Source organism: Olea europaea, unplaced genomic scaffold, assembly GCF_002742605.1.
Source record: "Olea europaea var. sylvestris unplaced genomic scaffold, O_europaea_v1 scaffold119, whole genome shotgun sequence".
Lineage (NCBI taxonomy): Eukaryota > Viridiplantae > Streptophyta > Magnoliopsida > Lamiales > Oleaceae > Olea > Olea europaea.
This window is the reverse complement of record NW_019229312.1, coordinates 32,714-38,760: the sequence shown is the minus strand read 5'-3', so window position 1 is coordinate 38,760 and position 6,047 is coordinate 32,714.

Sequence of the window (6,047 nt, the reverse complement as noted above, 5' to 3'; positions counted from 1 at the left end):
CGATTAAAAACGTATACTAATTTAATGAAAAAAAAAATTTCTTGTTCAACATTCGATAAATGTCAAAAATTTTGATGTTGAAGAAGAAGAAAGATGAGAGAATTTTCATTTGTGTTGGAATAAATAGATAAAAAAAGTTAACTGATTTTAAAATTTTAAATGGGAAGTGTATGATTTTCAATTATTAAAAAAAAAAAAAAGTAGTATTGTCTTTTAAATATAAAATAGTTGAAAAGTCAAAGTAAAAAAGTATGAGATTTCACAATGTAAAATACCTCAAACTTTTATACATACCCACAAAGTACATGCAGACATCTTGGCGGGTGTTGCTATGATAAAGATAAAAATATAAATAAAGGTTGATTTGCATAACAAGAATCAGACTGATTGAAGGTAGGCCCCACTTATTTCTTACCTGACAGGAACCTGTGAAACAAGTTCCTGTACATATAGTGTGTTTGTAAAAATATCTTACTCGCTTGAGATATTTTCTTGTTTTGTCATTCAGGTTGAGGAATCACCGAAAGTAAGCCAATGTATAACCATGACAGTTAAATGCTCAGACCACTATTTACTAGTTAAACACAGCTTTTAATTGACAATTTCTAAAAAATTCAGTTCTTGAATTTCGTTTTCTTTTTATCCAAATTTCATTTTTACAATCAAACGAACCTTAACTGAAATCAGATTCAAAATGAATAAAAGTAATCATGGAAATTCCTTTTTTAGGTAATCATCATAATCCAGAATGGAAAAAAATCGACATCAAATAAAATCTCTTAAACCTTTGTTTGAGCCAATTCTTTTGAAAAAATACATTTTTAACAGTATTTTGATATCATTTCGATCATACATTCTTCATTAAAATAATATTACACCTAAATTTAAAATTATTCCTTATTTTTTAACCACACATTTTCTATCAATACACTATTCAAAAATTCATTATTTCCCCAAAAATGTGCTCAAACAACGGCTAAATCTCCTTCTTCTCTTTGGAAATGAAACAAACTGGAAAGTTATCAAAATCAGAGTTTGACATCTTCCAAGCTTCAAGTAATCAAGGTACGTTGCAAAATTATAACACCAGAATCTAAAGAAAAGCACTGATTTGGTAAAATTACTTTATCTTTATACTCTGAATTAAATCCTCAATTCGCATCCAGATCCACAATAAATAAGACGTATATATAAACACAACACGAACCTGTATGTGTTTTGATTGGGGGCCTGTTTGGGAGGGATTTTTTCACCCAAAAAATTGATTTTTTGACCGTTATTTCATTATTCCAGCCGTTATATTTGACTTTTTCTCTCACAGGTAGACCCCACTTTTCTCCTAATGGTGAAAAAATCAATTCTCAAAATCACTCACAAACAAAAAAGAGTACCTCTTGGCTTTTAGGAAAATTTTCCTCTCCTCTCTCTCACAATAAGCGCCTCATCTACTTGTTCGGTCCCTTTGGTATAGGCTTCTTGAGTGAACAACGATAGCTATTTATCCTGTGTTTGGACGAAATTAATTCAATTAGAATTAGATTTTGTTTGCCTACCATTCTCTCACATTTTACCACATAATTTTTTCTACAGTATTCATTTTCAACAACGCATTCTTTATTAAAATAATATTACACGTAATTTAAAAAAATGTCCTTTCTTTTTTAACCGTACATTTCAATATCAATCACTATTCAATAATATATTATTCACAAATAATGAGGCACAAACAAGCTCTAATTTTTTTTCCATCACATTAGTTGGGCTTACGTTGTAGCATGTGAATGAATGGGTTTATTATCTATGTACTCTTTTCCATTTCTAACCCCATTTGTCAAATTTTTTGGCAAAATGGACTTGAGTGTTATGGATAAAATAGGTAGAGGAGAAAATAAAAGATTACAAAGGTAAAACATTTTGTCATTTATGTGATATTGAGTGCTCAAATTACTATACAAAGGTCAATAAAATTTTAAAAATGAGGTTAATATGGAGAATTTTTTCATGTGTATAAAAAATTTCTGTTTGATTGTAAAGATGGAATTTGGGTGGAAAGAAAATGAATTTCAGGAAATTGAATTACCTAGAAATTATTTTTCTGGGAATTGTAAATTATTGTGTTTGATTGGTATAATTTTTCACGTGAAAAATGTTTAAGTAAAAGTATTTTTTGACATTCGTTTGACTTTGTTTTATATAAAAATTGTCAATTTAAGGGATATCCACTTCTACCATTATTCCTAAAATTTGTTTCCATTGTCAACCCAAAAAAAAAAAGGAAAAAAAAAGATAAAAAAACCGCCTATATTTTGGTATTCGTTTGACTTTATTTTACATGAAAATTGTTAATTTTAGGGATATCTTCTTTTACAAATGTTCCTAAAATTTGTTCCCATTGCCAACAATTAAAAAAAAACAAAAGCAAAAAAAAAAAAAAAAGTGGAAAATCAAAAATCACCTACCCCTAGGAAAATAAAAGGTGAAAAATCACGTTTTAAGGTGTTGTACCTAGAAATTTATGGAAAATCAATTCCCTGAAAAATTTTGTCAATCAAACAGGTCAAAAGTGAAAGTTGGAATTCGAATTCCAAGTTCTATGGAAAATTTCGTGCAATCCAATGGAGCCTTATAGAAATCTCACTTCAAGATGGGTCTTAATGAATAAAATAATGCAAAAAACCCACCCATTCACACTGTTATTGTGTCTGTCCTGTATCTATTCTAGAGAGTTGCTTAGTGTACAGTCTCCTCACAATGAGGGGGCCCACAAATTTAATATTCATGTGGACCCTTTCAACATGTGAGGAAGTTGTATAACATGGTGTACAAATAACTTTTTTCATCTATTCTATGTGTATATTTTCTGTACAAACAGCAATGTCCTAACTGTAAGTATTATGCCCTAGGTCCAATCGACTTTGGACATAAATACTTTTATATATAATTAATGCAATTAAATGGCAGATCTATTATTTAATTAATAGACAATTAAATAAATAATAGAGTCCGTAGATTCAAATATTTGTAATTTATTAATCACAAGGGGTTGTGATTGTGAGATACAAATTACATCTGATTGAATCTTAAATCATCCGTGGTCGTAAGTAATAACGAGATACGGATATCGTTATTACGGATAGACCATCACGTGTGGCATTTCTTACTTGTGAAGTAAGTAGCTGATCTCACAAGTTAAAGTGTGGTGACACTTAAATGAACACGTGGATGTTTGTTATAGAACAAAACATTGGAGACCCGTCGAGAGATTCCACATGGATAACTATCTGAGTGTCGGTGGTTAATCTCTAACGTTCGGTAGTGAAATTGGTCCTTTGACTTGAGGTCGTTATGGTACCTTATATGAGGACAGTCGTACTTTGGCGGTGTTGGATGTTGCTCTGAAAAGGGCCGCTAATACGACATCGTTCGAGTACGTCAAGAATCGTATGAAGGTTGTGATTGATCAATAAAGGATTCGTCACTCTTAGATAGTAGGAGATTATGATCTACGTTTCATTCAATTAAGTCAATGATGAAATCCTTGGCCAAGGTGTACTCATAAGTCGAAAATGAGTTTTCGATTTATATTGACTTAATAGTGGAGTGAAAGATATGATCGATGATCGAGATTGACACAATTCCATATCTCGTAATTGATCGGATCATATTGACGAAGGGATTATAGTTTCACGGTAAACGAACGAATTTGGTTTTGTCATACCACGTAACATTTCCCCTCACATGTATTGCCCTGACACATTGCTAGATATAAGATTTGATTGAGTCAAAATCCAACCAAATTAAAAAAAAAAAAAAACTTTCTTTTTGCCATTAACCTACATTACATGAGCAAACAATTGAAGTGATGAATATATTTTAACAATTTTAATTCATTTTATCCCTATCTCATCAGAGTTAATTACCCAAATAGTCACTGAACTTTGCCAAAAGTTTCGAGAAGGTCGCTGAAATTCAAAACTTTCATAAAATGTCACTAAACTTTGGTGACTCATTGGAAATTTTTTGCAAAGTTTAGTTACTTTTTAGGGAAGTTTTGAAGTTTGAAAACCTTTTAAGAGCTTTTGACAAAGTTCAATGACTATTTAGGAAAGTTTTGAAATTCAATAATCTTCTGAATGCTTTCGGCAAAGTTCAGTGACTATTCGGTAATTAACTCTCATCTCTATCTTATCAATTTGTAAAAGAATTTATCAACGGTGATATAGAACAAGTATTTTTCTTTGAATTATAGACATATGACCCTCTTTAATAATTTAAGTTTTTGACTTAGCAAAAACTTAAAGAAAAAAATCTCACGAGACCTCAAACTTGTTGATTTGAAATATCAAATATAAAGAAAGTGAGAATAATTTTGAAAACTTCTCAAAACTCTTTATTAAATTCAAATTCAACTAAATGTCATAAGAGCTTATCGTATTTAAAGCATTAAAAAAAATATAGATAATAATAATTAAACACCTAGATAATGACTATTTCTAGATAATGATAAAAATAAAGATAATGGCTAACTTTGAAAGGAATTAAAATTATATTCTAATCAAAATTACGAAATTTATTCAAAAAAAATAAAAAATGAAAAACACATTTTTGGAACCCTGAACGATGAAATTTGGCTGAAACTGTCTGGGTTGTTTTCCTTCAAAATAAAAACAAAATTATTTGAAACCGGACACTCCCAGAAATTACTTCTTTCGACCTGATCTCACTTTTTCATGAATTCTTTTTTGGATTGAGATAAGTTGTTAAAACAAAATGCTTTAACATAAGAAATTAGATATTGAGAGGGTGTTTGGAAGATATTGTTATGTAAAAATGCATTTTTGAATAGTAAATTGATTTGAAATGTGTGATTGATAAATAAGAAAAAGTTCTTGATTTACGTGTAATATTATTTTAATAAAAAATGTATGGTTGAAAAAAAGAGAGAGAAAAATGCATTTTGAAATAAATTGGTACCAAATAAAAAATTACGGCTTGAATAATAAAATAACGGTAAAAAAATCAATTTTTTGGGGCAAAAAATCCCTACCAAATGGAGCTTATATTAAAATCAAAATTCTATACATTTGGTCACAAATATTAAATTAATTTGTCATGAATTATTTCTCGTAAAAATAAAAAATTCTATACATCAAAAATTATTTTACGATCACAAATCAAAAAATTTATAAGTCACAATTTATTCGTGAGTTACAAATCAAAATTTTATAGGTACAAATCATAAACTTTCTAAGTTCCAAGTTATTTCACGATCACAAATTTTTTCACAGTCATAAATTATCAAATTAATTGGTCACAATTTTGAATTTAGTCGCAATTACATATTTTTTAGATTGTGTATTATTTTTTTTTTTGTCACAAATCAACCAGATCACAATACTCAAATAATTGATCACAAACTTTTAGTCCTATTCCACCGTCGCCGCCACGCCACCATCCCTGTTGTCACCATCGCCATTGTCGTCCCCGCAATCGTCGTCACTACCAATCGCTACCAACAACTATATTACAAACATTACCATCATTGCCGCCACCATCATAACACCAACACCAATACTAACATCAAATTACACTGCTAGTGTTGTTGCAAACCACCAACACCGTCAACGTTGCCACGTACCACCAATCGTCTATGCACCACCAACACCATCAGTAGTGCCACTTGCGCACTGCAGGCCCATGAAAGGTGAATAGCAGCGCTTGAACAAATCGCATGAATAGAGAGACAGATGCAAGAGAGAGAGAGAGAGAGAGAGAGAGAGAGAGAGAGAGAGAGAGAGAGAGAGAGAGAGAGCGAGCAATCGCTTATGCAATTGTCGCTCGCCTATTGTCGGTGATGCACCTTTGTCACACGCAACAGTTCCTAGTGCTGGTACCGGGTGGGGACGGGTGTGGAAGAAAAATGAAATGGCACAAAATGAACAGGTTTTGTGAGGTTGAGGTTGGGGTATGGGTATGGGTATGGGTAATGGGTATGGGTATGGGTATGGGTGTTGAGTTAAATTAATTAAATTAAATTTTATAATATT